The sequence below is a fragment of the Macrobrachium rosenbergii genome, unplaced genomic scaffold (assembly GCF_040412425.1).
Source record: "Macrobrachium rosenbergii isolate ZJJX-2024 unplaced genomic scaffold, ASM4041242v1 13917, whole genome shotgun sequence".
NCBI classification, from domain to species: Eukaryota; Metazoa; Arthropoda; class Malacostraca; order Decapoda; family Palaemonidae; genus Macrobrachium; species Macrobrachium rosenbergii.
This window is the reverse complement of record NW_027100728.1, coordinates 2411621-2428091: the sequence shown is the minus strand read 5'-3', so window position 1 is coordinate 2428091 and position 16471 is coordinate 2411621.

Here is a 16471-nt window from a genome sequence, read left to right as displayed (position 1 = left end):
AGGGTAGAAATCTTTGAAATTGAAAAAAATGACACCTGTTATACTGCTGAAGAAAGAGTCTTCAAGGAGTCTTCAGGGAATCTTGGGTGAGGATTTTGGAGCCAGTATGAAGACTATCATTTTCTAAAACTAGAGCTTAGTCATTCATGTAATGATGGCCACCTCCGGCGATTCCAGAGGAAATCTTTGGTAAGAGGTCCTTTTTTTTTTTTTTTTTTTTTTTTGTGGGGTCCAGGTGTCCAGTTCAGCTGAAGAAAGAATCTTCAAGGAGTCTTCAGGGATTCTTCGGTGAAGATTTTGGCGCCAATACGAAGACTATCATTTTCTCAAACTAGAGCATAGTCATTCATGTAATGATGGCTACCTCCGTCGATTATGGAGGAAATCTTTGGTAAGGGGTCCTTTTTTTTTTTTTTGTGGGGCCCAGGGGTCCAATTCAGCTGAAGAAAGAATCTTCAAGGAGTCTTCAGGTATTCTTCGGTGAAGATTTTGGAGCCAATACGAAGACTATCATTTTCTCAAACTAGAGCATAGTCATTCATGTAATGATGGCCACCTCCGGCGATTCGGAGGAAATCATTGGTAAGGGTTCTTTTTTTTTTTTTTTTTTTTTTTGTGGGGCCCAGGGGTCCAATTCAGCTGAAGAAAGGATCTTCAAGGAGTCTTCAGGGATTTCTTCGTGAAGATTTTGGCGCCAATACGAAGACTATCATTTTCTCAAACTAGAGCATAGTCATTCATGTAATGATGGCTACCTCCGTCGATTCTGGAGGAAATCTTTGATAAGGGGTCCTTTTTGTTTTTTTTTTTTTTGTGGGGCCCAGGGGTCCAATTCAGCTGAAGAAAGAATCTTCAAGGAGTCTTCAGGTATTCTTCGGTGAAGATTTTGGAGCCAATACGAAGACTATCATTTTCTCAAACTAGAGCATAGTCATTCATGTAATGATGGCCACCTCCGGCGATTCCGGAGGAAATCTTTGGTAGGGGTCCTTTCTTTTTTCGTGGGGCTCAGGTGTCCAGTTCAGCTGAAGAAAGAATCTTCAAGGAGTCTTCAGGGATTCTTCGGTGAAGATTTTGGCGCCAATAAGAAGACTATCATTTTCTCAAACTAGAACATAGTCATTCATGTAATGATGGCCACCTCCAGCGATTCCGGAGGAAATCTTTTGTAAGGGTCCTTTTTTTTTTTTTTTTTTTTTGGGGCCCAGGGGTCCAATTCAGCTGAAGAAAGAATCTTCAAGGAGTCTTCAGGATTCTTCAGTGAAGATTTTGGAGCCAATACTAAGACTATCATTTTCTCAAACTAGAGCATAGTCATAAAGGCTACCAGCTATATAAATGGTAGGAATTCCTTTTTTTTTGAAATTGAAAATGACACCTGTTATACTGCTGAAGAAAGAGTCTTCAGGGAGTCTTCAGGGAATCTTGGGTGAGGATTTTGGAGCCAATATGAAGACTATCATTTTCTAAAACTAGAGCATAGTCATTCATGTAATGAAGGCCACCTCCAGCGATTCCGGAGGAAATCTTTGGTAAGGGGTCCTTTTTGTTTTTTTTTTTTGTGGGGCCCAGGGGTCCAAATCAGCTGAAGAAAGAATCTTCAAGGAGTCTTCAGGGATTCTTCGGTGAAGATTTTGGAGCCAATACGAAGACTATCATTTTCTCAAACTAGAGCATAGTCATTCATGTAATGATGGCCACCTCCGGCGATTCCGGAGGAAATCTTTGGTAATTGGTCCTTTTTTTTTTTTTTTTTTGTGGGGCCCAGGGGTCCAATTCAGCTGAAGAAAGAATCTTCAAGGAGTCTTCAGGGATTCTTCGGTGAAGATTTTGGAGCCAATACGAAGACTATCATTTTCTCAAACTAGAGCATAGTCATTCATGTATTGATGGCCACCTCCGGCGATTCCGGAGGAAATCTTTGGTAGGGGGTCCTTTTTTTTTTTTTTTTGTGGGGCCCAGGGGTCCAGTTCAGCTGAAGAAAGAATCTTCAAGGAGTCTTCAGGGATTCTTCGGTGAAGATTTTGGAGCCAATACGAAGACTATCATTTTCTCAAACTAGAGCATAGTCATTCATGTAATGATGGCCACCTCCGGCGATTCCGGAGGAAATCTTTTGTAAGGGGTACTTTTTTTTTTTTTGTGGATCCCAGGGGTCCAATTTAGCTGAAGAAAGAATCTTCAAGGAGTCTTCAGGGATTCTTCAGTGAAGATTTTGGCGCCAATACTAAGACTATCATTTTCTCAAACTAGAGCATAGTCATTCATGTAAAGGCTACCAGCTATATAAATGGTAGGAATTACCCTTGAAATTGAAAATGACACCTGTTATACTGCTGAAGAAAGAGTCTTCAAGGAGTCTTCAGGGAATCTTGGGTGAAGATTTTGGAGCCAATATGAAGACTATCATTTTCTAAAACGTGAGCATGGTCATTCATGTAATGATGGCCACCTCCAGCAATTCCGGAGGAAATCTTTGTAAGGGGTCCCTTTTTTTTTTTTTTTGTGGGGCCCAGGGGTACAAATCAGCTGAAGAAAGAATCTTCAAGGAGTCTTCAGGGATTCTTCAGTGAAGATTTTGGCGCCAATACGAAGACTATCATTTTCTCAAACTAGAGCATAGTCATTCATGTAATGATGGCCACCTCCGCCGATTCCGGAGGAAATCTTTGGTTAGGGGTCCTTTTTTGTTTTTTTTTTTTGTGGGGCCCAGGGGTCCAATTCAGCTGAAGAAAGAATCTTCAAGGAGTCTTCAGGGATTCTTCGGTGAACATTTTGGAGCCAATACGAAGACTATCATTTTCTCAAACTAGAGCATAGTCATTCATGTAATGAGTTCCACCTCCCGCGATTCCGGAGGAAATCTTTGGTAGGGGGTCCTTTTTTTTTTTTTTTGTGGGGCCCAGGGGTCCAGTTCAGCTGAAGAAAGAATCTTCAAGGAGTCTTCAGGGATTCTTCGGTGAAGATTTTGGAGCCAATATGAAGACTATCATTTTCTCAAACTAGAGCATAGTCATTCATGTAATGATGGCCACCTCCGGCGATTCGGAGGAAATCTTTGGTATGGGGTCCTTTTTTTTTTTTTTTTTTTTTTTTGTGGGGGCCCAGGGGTCCAATTCAGCTGAAGAAAGAATCTTCAAGGAGTCTTCAGGTATTCTTCGGTGAAGATTTTGGCGCCAATACTAAGACTATCATTTTCTCAAACTAGAGCATAGTCATAAAGGCTACCAGCTATATAAATGGTAGCAATTACCATTGAAATTGAAAAATAACACATGTTATGCTGCTGAAGAAAGAGTCTTCAAGGAGTCTTCAGGGAATCTTGGGTGAGTATTTTGGAGCCAATATGAAGACTATCATTTTCTAAAACTAGAGCATAGTCATTCATGTAATCATGGACACCTCCGGCGATTCCGGAGGAAATCTTTGGTAAGGGGTCCTTTTTTTTTTTTTTTTTTTGTGGGGCCCAGGGGTCCAATTCAGCTGAAGAAAGAATCTTCAAAGAGTCTTCAGGGATTCTTCGGTGAAGATTTTGGAGCCAATACGAAGACTATCATTTTCTCAAACTAGAGCATAGTCATTCATTTAATGATGGCCACCTCCGGCGATTCCGGAGGAAATCTTTGTAAGGGTCCTTTTTTTTTTTTTTTTTTTGGGGACCAGGTGTCCAGTTCAGCTGAAGAAAGAATCTTCAAGGAGTCTTCAGGATTCTTCGGTGAAGATTTTTGCGCCAATACGAAGACTATCATTTTCTCAAACTAGAGCATAGTCATTCATGTAATGATGGCCACCTCCGGCGATTCCAGAGGAAATCTTTGTAAGGGTTCCTTTTTTTTTTTTTTGTGGGGCCCAGGGTCCAATTCAGCTGAAGAAAGAATCTTCAAGGAGTCTTCAGGGATTCTTCGGTGAAGATTTTGGAGCCAATACGAAGACTATCATTTTCTCAAACTAGAGCATAGTCATTCATGTAATGATGGCCACCTCCGGCGATTCCGGAGGAAATCTTTGGTAAGGGGTCCTTTTTTTTTTTTTTGTGGGGCCCAGGGTCCAATTCAGCTGAAGAAAGAATCTTCAAGGAGTCTTCAGGGATTCTTCGGTGAATATTTTGGAGCCAATATGAAGACTATCATTTTCTCAAACTAGAGCATAGTCATTCATGTAATGATGGCCACCTCCGGCGATTCCGGAGGAAATCTTTGGTAAGGGGTCCTTTTTTTTTTTTTTTGTGGGGCCCAGGGGTCCAGTTCAGCTGATGAAGGAATCTTCAAGGAGTCTTCAGGGATTCTTCAGTGAAGATTTTGACGCCAATACGAAGACTATCATTTTCTCAAACAAGAGCATAGTCATAAAGGCTACCAGCTATATAAAGGGTAGAAATTACCCTTGAAATTGAAAAATGACACCTGTTATACTGCTGAAGAAAGAGTCTTCAAGGAGTCTTCAGGGAATCTTGGGTGAGGATTTTGGAGCCAGTATGAAGACTATCATTTTCTAAAACTAGAGCATAGTCATTCATGTAATGATGGCCACCTCCGGCGATTCCAGAGGAAATCTTTGGTAAGAGGTCCTTTTTTTTTTTTTTTTTTTTTTTGTGGGGTCCAGGTGTCCAGTTCAGCTGAAGAAAGAATCTTCAAGGAGTCTTCAGGGATTCTTCGGTGAAGATTTTGGCGCCAATACGAAGACTATCATTTTCTCAAACTAGAGCATAGTCATTCATGTAATGATGGCTACCTCCGGCGATTCTGGAGGAAATCTTTGGTAAGGGGTCCTTTTTTGTTTTTTTTTGTGGGGCCCAGGGGTCTAATTCAGCTGAAGAAAGAATCTTCAAAGAGTCTTCAGGGATTCTTCGGTGAATATTTTGGAGCCAATACGAAGACTATCATTTTCTCAAACCAGAGCATAGTCATTCATGTAATGATGGCCACCTCCGGCGATTCCGGAGGAAATCTTTGGTAAGGGGTCCTTTTTTTTTTTTTTTTTTTTGTGGGGCCCAGGGGTCCAGTTCAGCTGAAGAAAGAATCTTCAAGGAGTATTCAGGATTCTTCGGTGAAGATTTTGCGCCAATACGAAGACCATCATTTTCTCAAACTAGAGCATAGTCATTCATGTAATGATGGCCACCTCCGGCGATTCCGGAGGAAATCTTTGGTAAGGGGTAGTTTTTTTTTTTTTTTTTTTTTTTGGGGCCCAGGAGTCCAATTCAGCTGAAGAAAGAATCTTCAAGGAGTCTTCAGGGATTCTTCGGTGAAGATTTTGGCGCCAATACTAAGACTATCATTTTCTCAAACTAGAGCATAGTCATTAAAGGCTACCAGCTATATAAATGGTAGAAATTACCTTTTTTGAAATTGAAAATGACACCTGTTATACTGCTGAAGAAAGAGTCTTTAAGGAGTCTTCAGGGAATCTTGGGTGAAGATTTTGGAGCCAATATGAAGACTATCATTTTCTAAAACTAGAGCATAGTCATTCATGTAATGATGGCCACCTCCGGCGATTCCGGAGGAAATCTTAGGTAAGGGTCCTTTTTCGTTTTTTCTTGTGGGGCCCAGGGGTCCAATTCAGCTGAGGAAAGAATCTTCAAAGAGTCTTCAGGGATTCTTCGGTGAAGATTTTGGAGCCAATACGAAGACTATCATTTTCTCAAACTAGAGCATAGTCATTCATGTAATGATGGCCACCTCCGGCGATTCCGGAGGAAATCTTTGGTAAGGGGTTCTTTTTTTTTTTTGTGGGGCCCAGGTGTCCAGTTCAGCTGAAGAAAGAATCTTCAAGGAGTCTTCAGGGATTCTTCGGTGAAGATTTTGGCGCCAATACGAAGACCATCATTTTCTCAAACTAGAGCATAGTCATTCATGTAATGATGGCCACCTCCGGCGATTCCGGAGGAAATCTTTGGTAAGGGGTCCTTTTGTTTTTTTTTTTTTTGTGGGGCCCAGGGGTCCAATTCAGCTGAAGAAAGAATCTTCAAGGAGTCTTCAGGGTATTCTTCGGTGAAGATTTTGGCGCCAATACTAAGACTATCAATTTATCAAACTAGAGCATAGTCATTCATGTAATGATACCAGCTATATAAATTAGAAATCTTTTACTCCTTTTTTTTTTTGAAAATGACCCAGGGGGTTATACTGCTGAAGAAAGAGTCTTCAAGGAGTCTTCAGGGAATCTTGGGTGAGGATTTTGGAGCCAATATGAAGACTATCATTTTCTAAAACAAGAGCATAGTCATTCATGTAATGATGGCCACCTCCGGCGATTCCGGAGGAAATCTTTGGTAAGGGGTCCTTTTTTTTTTTTTTTTTTGGGGCCCAGGGGTCCAATTCAGCTGAAGAAAGAATCTTCAAGGAGTCTTCAGGGATTCTTCGGTGAATATTTTGGAGCCAATATGAAGACTATCATTTTCTCAAACTAGAGCATAGTCATTCATGTAATGATGGCCACCTCCGGCGATTCCGGAGGAAATCTTTGGTAAGGGGTCCTTTTTTTTTTTTTTTTTTTTTTTGTGGGGCCCAGGGGTCCAGTTCAGCTGAAGAAAGAATCTTCAAGGAGTCTTCAGGGATTCTTCAGTGAAGATTTTGACGCCAATATGAAGACTATCATTTTCTCAAACAAGAGCATAGTCATAAAGGCTACCAGATTATATAAAGGGTAGAAATTACCTTTTGAAATTGAAAAATGACACCAGGGTTATACTGCTGAAGAAAGAGTCTTCAAGGAGTCTTCAGGGAATCTTGGGTGAGGATTTTGGAGCCAAGTATGAAGACTATCATTTTCTAAAACTAGAGCTTAGTCATTCATGTAATGATGGCCACCTCCGGCGATTCCAGAGGAAATCTTTGGTAAGGGGTTTTTTTTTTTTTTTTTTTTTTTGGGGTCCAGGTGTCCAGTTCAGCTGAAGAAAGAATCTTCAAGGAGTCTTCAGGGATTCTTCGGTGAAGATTTTGGCAGCCAATACGAAGACTATCATTTTCTCAAACTAGAGCATAGTCATTCATGTAATGATGGCTACCTCTGGCGATTCTGGAGGAAATCTTTTGTAAGGGTCCTTTTTTTTTTTTTTTTTTTGTGGGGCCTAGGGGTCCAATTCAGCTGAAGAAAGAATCTTCAAGGAGTCTTCAGGGATTCTTCGGTGAAGATTTTGGAGCCAATACGAAGACTATCATTTTCTCAAACTAGAGCATAGTCATTCATGTAATGATGGCCACCTCCAGCGATTCCGGAGGAAATCTTTTGTAGGGGTCCTTTTTTTTTTTTTTTTGTGGGGCCCAGGTGTCCAGTTCAGCTGAAGAAAGAATCTTCAAGGAGTCTTCAGGGATTCTTCGGTGAAGATTTTGGAGCCAATACGAAGACTATCATTTTCTCAAACTAGAGCATAGTCATTCATGTAATGATGGCCACCTCCGGCGATTCCGGAGGAAATCTTTGTAAGGGTCCTTTTTTTTTTTTTTTTTTTTGTGGGGCCCAGGGGTCCAATTCAGCTGAAGAAAGAATCTTCAAGGAGTCTTCAGGATTCTTCGGTGAAGATTTTGGCGCCAATACTAAGACTATCATTTTCTCAAACTAGAGCATAGTCATTCATAATGATGGCCACCTCCGCAGATTCTATATAAATGGTAGAAATTTTTTTTTTTGAAAATGACACCTGTTATTCAGCTGAAGAAAGAATCTTTAAGGAGTCTTCAGGATTCTTGGGTGAAGATTTTGGAGCCAATATGAAGACTATCATTTTCTCAAACTAGAGCATAGTCATTCATGTAATGATGGCCACCTCCGGCGATTCCGGAGGAAATCTTTGGTAAGGGGTCCTTTTTTTTTTTTTTTGTGGGGCCCAGGGTCCAATTCAGCTGAAGAAAGAATCTTCAAGGAGTCTTCAGGGATTCTTCGGTGAAGATTTTGGAGCCAATACGAAGACTATCATTTTCTCAAACTAGAGCATAGTCATTCATGTAATGATGGCCACCTCCGGCGATTCCGGAGGAAATCTTTGGTAAGGGGTCCTTTTTTTTTTTTTTTGTGGGGCCCAGGGGTCCAGTTCAGCTGAAGAAAGAATCTTCAAGGAGTCTTCAGGGATTCTTCGGTGAAGATTTTGGCGCCAATACGAAGACCATCATTTTCTCAAACTAGAGCATAGTCATTCATGTAATGATGGCCACCTCCGGCGATTCCGGAGGAAATCTTTGTAAGGGGTCCTTTTTGTTTTTTTTTTTTTGTGGGGCCCAGGGGTCCAATTCAGCTGAAGAAAGAATCTTCAAGGAGTCTTCAGGGATTCTTCGGTGAAGATTTTGGCGCCAATACTAAGACTATCAATTTATCAAACTAGAGCATAGTCATTCATGTAATGAGGCTACCTCCTGCATTCTATATAAATCTTTAGAAGGGGTCCTTTTTTTTTTTTGAAAATGACCCAGGGGTTATACTGCTGAAGAAAGAGTCTTCAAGGAGTCTTCAGGGAATCTTGGGTGAGGATTTTGGAGCCAATATGAAGACTATCATTTTCTAAAACAAGAGCATAGTCATTCATGTAATGATGGCCACCTCCGGCGATTCCGGAGGAAATCTTTGTAAGGGGTCCTTTTTTTTTTTTTTTGTGGGGCCCAGGGGTCCAATTCAGCTGAAGAAAGAATCTTCAAGGAGTCTTCAGGGATTCTTCAGTGAAGATTTTGGAGCCAATACGAAGACTATCATTTTCTCAAACTAGAGCATAGTCATTCATTTAATGATGGTCACCTCCGGCGATTCCGGAGGAAATCTTTGGTAAGGGGTCCTTTTTTTTTTTTTTTTTTGGGGTGACCCAGGGGTCCAATTCAGCTGAAGAAAGAATCTTCAAGGAGTCTTCAGGGATTCTTCGGTGAAGATTTTGGAGCCAATATGAAGACTATCATTTTCTCAAACTAGAGCATAGTCATTCATGTAATGATGGCTACCTCCGGCGATTCCGGAGGAAATCTTTGGTAAGGGGTCTTTTTTTTTTTTTGTGGGGCCCAGGGGTCCAATTCAGCTGAAGAAAGAATCTTCAAGGAGTCTTCAGGGATTCTTCGGTGAAGATTTTGGAGCCAATACGAAGACTATCATTTTCTCAAACTAGAGCATAGTCATTCATGTAATGATGGCCACCTCCGGCGATTCCGCAGGAAATCTTTGGTAAGGGGTCCTTTTTTTTTTTTTTTTTTTTTTGGGGCCCAGGGGTCCAGTTCAGCTGAAGAAAGAATCTTCAAGGAGTCTTCAGGGATTCTTCGGTGAAGATTTTGCGCCAATACGAAGACTATCATTTTCTCAAACTAGAGCATAGTCATTCATGTAATGATGGCCACCTCCGGCGATTCCGGAGGAAATCTTTGGTAAGGAGTCCTTTTTGTTTTTTTTTTTTTTGGGGCCCAGGGGTCCAATTCAGCTGAAGAAAGAATCTTCAAGGAGTCTTCAGGTATTCTTCGGTGAAGATTTTGGCGCCAATACTAAGACTATCATTTTCTCAAACTAGAGCATAGTCATAAAGGCTACCAGCTATATAAATGGTAGAAATTACCCTTGAAATTGAAAAATGACACCTGTTATACTGCTGAAAAAGAGTCTTCAAGGAGTCTTCAGGGAATCTTGGGTGAGTATTTTGGAGCCAATATGAAGACTATCATTTTCTAAAACTAGAGCATAGTCATTCATGTAATGATGGACACCTCCGGCGATTCCGGAGGAAATATTTGTAAGGGGGTTTTTTTTGTTTTTTTGTGGAGCCCAGGGGTCCAATTCAGCTGAAGAAAGAATCTTCAAAGAGTCTTCAGGGATTCTTTTGGTGAAGATTTTGGAGCCAATTGAAGACTATCATTTTCTCAAACTAGAGCATAGTCATTCATGTAATGATGGCCACCTCCGGCGATTCCGGAGGAAATCTTTGGTAAGGGGTCCTTTTTTTTTTTTTTTGTGGGGCCCAGGGGTCCAGTTCAGCTGAAGAAAGAATCTTCAAGGAAGTCTTCAGGGATTCTTCGGTGAAGATTTTGGAGCCAATCTGAAGACTATCATTTTCTCAAACTAGAGCATAGTCATTCATGTAATGATGGCGACCTCCGCAATTCCGGAGGAAATCTTTGGTAAGGGTCCTTTTTTTTTTTTTTTTTTTGTGGGGCCCAGGGGTCCAGTTCAGCTGAAGAAAGAATCTTCAAGGAGTCTTCAGGGATTCTTTGGTGAAGATTTTGGCGCCAATACGAAGACTATCATTTTCTCAAACTAGAGCATAGTCATTCATGTAATGATGGCTACCTCCGGCGATTCCGGAGGAAATCTTTTGTAAGGGGTAGTTTTTTTTTTTTTTTGTGGGGCCCAGGTGTCCAGTTCAGCTGAAGAAAGAATCTTCAAGGAGTCTTCAGGGATTCTTCGGTGAAGATTTTGGAGCCAATAAGAAGACTATCATTTTCTCAAACTAGAACATAGTCATTCATGTAATGATGGCCACCTCCAGCGATTCGAAGGAAATCTTTGGTAAGGGGTCTTTTTTTTTTTTTTTTTTTTGGGGCCCAGGGGTCCAATTCAGCTGAAGAAAGAATCTTCAAGGAGTCTTCAGGGATTCTTCAGTGAAGATTTTGGCGCCAATACTAAGACTATCATTTCTCAAACTAGAGCATAGTCATTAATGGCTACCAGCTATATAAATGGTAGGAAATCTTTTAGGGGTCCTTTTTGTTTGAAATTGAAAAATGACACCTGTTCACTGCTGAAGAAAGAGTCTTCAAGGAGTCTTCAGGAATCTTGGGTGAAGATTTTGGAGCCAATATGAAGACTATCATTTTTCTAAAACTAGAGCATAGTCATTCATGTAATGATGGCTACCTCCAGCGATTCCGGAGGAAATCTTTGGTAAGGGGTCCTTTTTTTTTTTTTTTTTTGTGGGGCCCAGGGGTCCAGTTCAGCTGAAGAAAGAATCTTCAAGGAGTCTTCAGGGATTCTTCAGTGAAGATTTTGGCGCCAATACGAAGACTATCATTTTCTCAAACTAGAGCATAGTCATTCATGTAATGATGGCCACCTCCGGCGATTCCGGAGGAAATCTTTGGTTAGGGGTCCTTTTTTTTTTTTTTTTTGTGGGTCCCAGGGGTCCAATTCAGCTGAAGAAAGAATCTTCAAGGAGTCTTCAGGGATTCTTCGGTGAAGATTTTGGAGCCAATACGAAGACTATCATTTTCTCAAACTAGAGCATAGTCATTCATGTAATGATGGCCACCTCCGGCGATTCGGAGGAAATCTTTGCAAGGGGTCCTTTTTTTTTTTTTTTTTTTTGTGGGGCCCAGGGGTCCAGTTCAGCTGAAGAAAGAATCTTCAAGGAGTCTTCAGGGATTCTTCGGTGAAGATTTTGGAGCCAATACGAAGACTATCATTTTCTCAAACTAGAGCATAGTCATTCATGTAATGATGGCCACCTCCGGCGATTCCGGAGGAAATCTTTGGTAAGGGGGTTTTTTTTTTTTTTTTTGTGGGGCCCAGGGTCCAATTCACCTGAAGAAAGAATCTTCAAGGAGTCTTCAGGTATTCTTCGGTGAAGATTTTGGCGCCAATACTAAGACTATCATTTTCTCAAACTAGAGAGCATATTCATGTATGATGGCTACCAGCTATATAAATGGTAGTAAATTTTTTTTTTTTTTTTTTTTGAAAAATAACACCTGTTATCTGCTGAAGAAAGAGTCTTCAAGGAGTCTTCAGGAATCTTGGGTGAGTATTTTGGAGCCAATATGAAGACTATCATTTTCTAAAACTAGAGCATAGTCATTCATGTAATCATGGACACCTCTGGCGATTCCGGAGGAAATCTTTGGTAAGGGGTCCTTTTTTGTTTTTTTTTTTTTGTGGGGCCTAGGGGTCCAATTCAGCTGAAGAAAGAATCTTCAAAGAGTCTTCAGGGATTCTTCGGTGAAGATTTTGGAGCCAATACGAAGACTATCATTTTCTCAAACTAGAGCATAGTCATTCATTTAATGATGGCCACCTCCGGCGATTCCGGAGGAAATCTTTGGTAAGGGGTCCTTTTTTTTTTTTTTTTTTTTTTGTGGGGACCAGGTGTCCAGTTCAGCTGAAGAAAGAATCTTCAAGGAGTCTTCAGGGATTCTTCGGTGAAGATTTTGCGCCAATAGGAAGACTATAATTTTCTCAAACTAGAGCATAGTCATTCATTTAATGAAGGCCACCTCCGGCGATTCCTGGAGGAAATCTTTGGAAGGGTCTTTTTTTTTTTTTTTTTTTGTGGGGCCCAGGGTCCAATTCAGCTGAAGAAAAAATCTTCAAGGAGTCTTCAGGGATTCTTCGGTGAATATTTTGGAGCCAATATGAAGACTATCATTTTCTCAAACTAGAGCATAGTCATTCATGTAATGATGGCCACCTCCGGCGATTCCGGAGGAAATCTTTGTAAGGGTCCTTTTTTTTTTTTTTTTTTGTGGGGCCCAGGGGTCCAGTTCAGCTGAAGAAGGAATCTTCAAGGAGTCTTCAGGGATTCTTCAGTGAAGATTTTGACGCCAATACGAAGACTATCATTTTCTCAAACTAGAGCATAGTCATTCATGTAATGATGGCCACCTCCGGCGATTCCGGAGGAAATCTTTGGTAAGGGGTCCTTTTTTTTTTTTTTTTTTTTGTGGGGCCCAGGGGTCCAATTCAGCTGAAGAAAGAATCTTCAAGGAGTCTTCATGGATTCTTCGGTGAAGATTTTGGCGCCAATACGAAGACTATCATTTTCTCAAACTAGAGCATAGTCATTCATGTAATGATGGCCACCTCCGGCGATTCCGGAGGAAATCTTTGGTAAGGGGTCTTTTTTTTTTTTTTTTTTGTGGGGCCCAGGGTCCAATTCAGCTGAAGAAAGAATCTTCAAGGAGTCTTCATGGATTCTTTCGGTGAAGATTTTGGCGCCAATACGAAGACTATCATTTTCTCAAACTAGAGCATAGTCATTCATGTAATGATGGCCACCTCCGGCGATTCGGAGGAAATCTTTGGTAAGGGGTCCTTTTTTTTTTTTTTTTTTTTTTTGTGGGGCCCAGTGGTCCAATTCAGCTGAAGAAAGAATCTTCAAGGAGTTTTCAGGGATTCTTCATTGAAGATTTTGGCGCCAATACTAAGACTATCATTTTCTCAAACTAGAGCATAGTCATTCATAAAGGCTACCAGCTATATAAATGGTAGAAATTCTTTGAAAGGGTGAAAAATGACACCTGTTATACTGCTGAAGAAAGAGTCTTCAAGGAGTCTTAAGGGAATCTTGGGTGAGGATTTTGGAGCCAATATGAAGACTATCATTTTCTAAAACTAGAGCTTAGTCATTCATGTAATGATGGCCACCTCCGGCGATTCAAGAGGAAATCTTTGGTAAGGGGTCCTTTTTTTTTTTTTTTGTGGGGCCCAGGGGTCCAATTCAGCTGAAGAAAGAATCTTCAAAGAGTCTTCAGGGATTCTTCGGTGAAGATTTTGGAGCCAATACAAAGACTATCATTTTCTCAAACTAGAGCATAGTCATTCATGTAATGATGGCCACCTCCGGCGATTCCGGAGGAAATCTTTTGTAAGAGGTCCTTTTTTTTTTTTTTTTTTTTTTTTTTTTTGTGGGGCCCAGGGGTCCAATTCAGCTGAAGAAAGAATCTTCAAGGAGTCTTCAGGGATTCTTTGGTGAAGATTTTGGCGCCAATACGAAGACTATCATTTTCTCAAACTAGAGCATAGTCATTCATGTAATGATGGCTACCTCCGTCGATTCAGGAGGAAATCTTTGGTAAGGGGTCCTTTTTTTTTTTTTTTTGTGGGGCCCAGGGGTCCAATTCAGCTGAAGAAAGAATCTTCAAGGAGACTTCAGGTATTCTTCGGTGAAGATTTTGGAGCCAATACGAAGACTATCATTTTCTCAAACTAGAGCATAGTCATTCATGTAATGATGGCCACCTCCGGCGATTCCGGAGGAAATCTTTGGTAGGGGGTCCTTTTTTTTTTTTTGTGGGTCCCAGGTGTCCAGTTCAGCTGAAGAAAGAATCTTCAAGGAGTCTTCAGGGATTCTTTGGTGAAGATTTTGGCGCCAATAAGAAGACTATCATTTTCTCAAACTAGAACATAGTCATTCATGTAATGATGGCCACCTCCAGCGATTCCGGAGGAAATCTTTGGTATGGGGTCCTTTTTTTTTTTTTTTTTTTTTTTTTTTTTGTGGGGCCCAGGGTCCAATTCAGCTGAAGAAAGAATCTTCAAGGAGTCTTCAGGATTCTTCAGTGAAGATTTTGGCACCAATACTAAGACTATCATTTTCTCAAACTAGAGCATAGTCATTAAAGGCTACCAGCTATTATAAATGGTAGAAAGGGTCCTTGAAATTGAAAAATGGCACCTGTTATACTGCTGAAGAAAGAGTCTTGAAGGAGTCTTCAGGGATTCTTGGGTGAGGATTTTGGAGCCAATATGAAGACTATCATTTTCTAAAACTAGAGCATAGTCATTCATGTAATGATGGACACCTCCGGCGATTCCGGAGGAAATCTTTGGTAAGGGGTCCTTTTTTTTTTTTTTTTGTGGGGCCCAGGGGTCCAATTCAGCTGAAGAAAGAATCTTCAAAGAGTCTTCAGGGATTCTTCGGTGAAGATTTTGGAGCCAATACGAAGACTATCATTTTCTCAAACTAGAGCATAGTCATTCATTTAATGATGGCCACCTCCGGCGATTCCGGAGGAAATCTTTGTAAGGGGTCCTTTTTTTTTTTTTTTTTTTTTGTGGGGACCAGGGTCCAGTTCAGCTGAAGAAAGAATCTTCAAGGAGTCTTCAGGGATTCTTCGGTGAAGATTTTGGAGCCAATACGAAGACTATCATTTTCTCAAACTAGAGCATAGTCATTCATGTAATGATGGCTACCTCCGGCGATTCCAGAGGAAATCTTTGGTAAGGGGGTTTTTTTTTTTTTGTGGGGCCCAGGGGTCCAATTCAGCTGAAGAAAGAATCTTCAAGGAGTCTTCAGGGATTCTTCGGTGAAGATTTTGGAGCCAATACGAAGACTATCATTTTCTCAAACTAGAGCATAGTCATTCATGTAATGATGGCCACCTCCGGCGATTCCGGAGGAAATCTTTGGAAAGGGGTCCTTTTTAGTTTTTTTTTTTTTGTGGGGCCCAGGGGTCCAATTCAGCTGAAGAAAGAATCTTCATGGAGTCTTCAGGGATTCTTCGGTGAATATTTTGGAGCCAATACGAAGACTATCATTTTCTCAAACTAGAGCATAGTCATTCATGTAATGATGGCCACCTCCAGCGATTCCGGAGGAAATCTTTGTAAGGGGTTTTTTTTTTTTTTTTTTTGTGGGGCCCTGGGGTCCAGTTCAGCTGAAGAAAGAATCTTCAAGGAGTCTTCAGGGATTCTTGGGTGAAGATTTTGGAGCCAATACTGAAGACTATCATTTTCTCAAACTAGAGCATAGTCATTCATGTAATGATGGCTACCCAGCTATATAAATCTTTAGAAGGGTACCTTTTTTGTTTTTTTTTGAAAAATGACACCCAGGGGTCCATTCAGCTGAAGAAAGAATCTTCAAAGGAGTCTTCAGGGAATCTTGGGTGAAGATTTTGGAGCCAATATTAAGACTATCATTTTCTCAAACTAGAGCATAGTCATTCATGTAATGATGGCCACCTCCGGCGATTCCGGAGGAAATCTTTTGTAAGGGGGTTTTTTTTTTTTTTGTGGGGCCCAGGGTCCAATTCAGCTGAAGAAAGAATCTTCAAAGAGTCTTCAGGGATTCTTCGGTGAAGATTTTGGAGCCAATACGAAGACTATCATTTTCTCAAACTAGAGCATAGTCATTCATGTAATGATGGCCACATCCGACGATTCCGGAGGAAATCTTTTGGTAAGGGGTTTTTTTTTTTTTTTTTTTTTGTGGGGCCCAGGGGTCCAGTTCAGCTGAAGAAAGAATCTTCAAAGAGTCTTCAGGGATTCTTTGGTGAAGATTTTGGCGCCAATACGAAGACTATCATTTTCTCAAACTAGAGCATAGTCATTCATGTAATGATGGCTACCAGCTATCCGGAGGAAATCTTAGAAAGGGGTCCTTTTTTTTTGAAAAATGACAGGGTTATACTGCTGAAGAAAGAGTCTTCAAGGAGTCTTCAGGAATCTTGGGTGAAGATTTTGGAGCCAATATGAAGACTATCATTTTCTCAAACTAGAGCATAGTCATTCATGTAATGATGGCCACCTCCGGCGATTCCGGAGGAAATCTTTGGTAAGGGGTCCTTTTTTTTTTTTTTTGTGGGGCCCAGGGTTCCAATTCAGCTGAAGAAAGAATCTTCAAAGAGTCTTCAGGGATTCTTCGGTGAAGATTTTGGAGCCAATACGAAGACTATCATTTTCTCAAACTAGAGCATAGTCATTCATGTAATGATGGCCACCTCCGGCGATTCCGGAGGAAATCTTTGTAAGGGGTCCTTTTTTTTTTTTTTTTTTTTTGGGGCCCAGGGGTCCA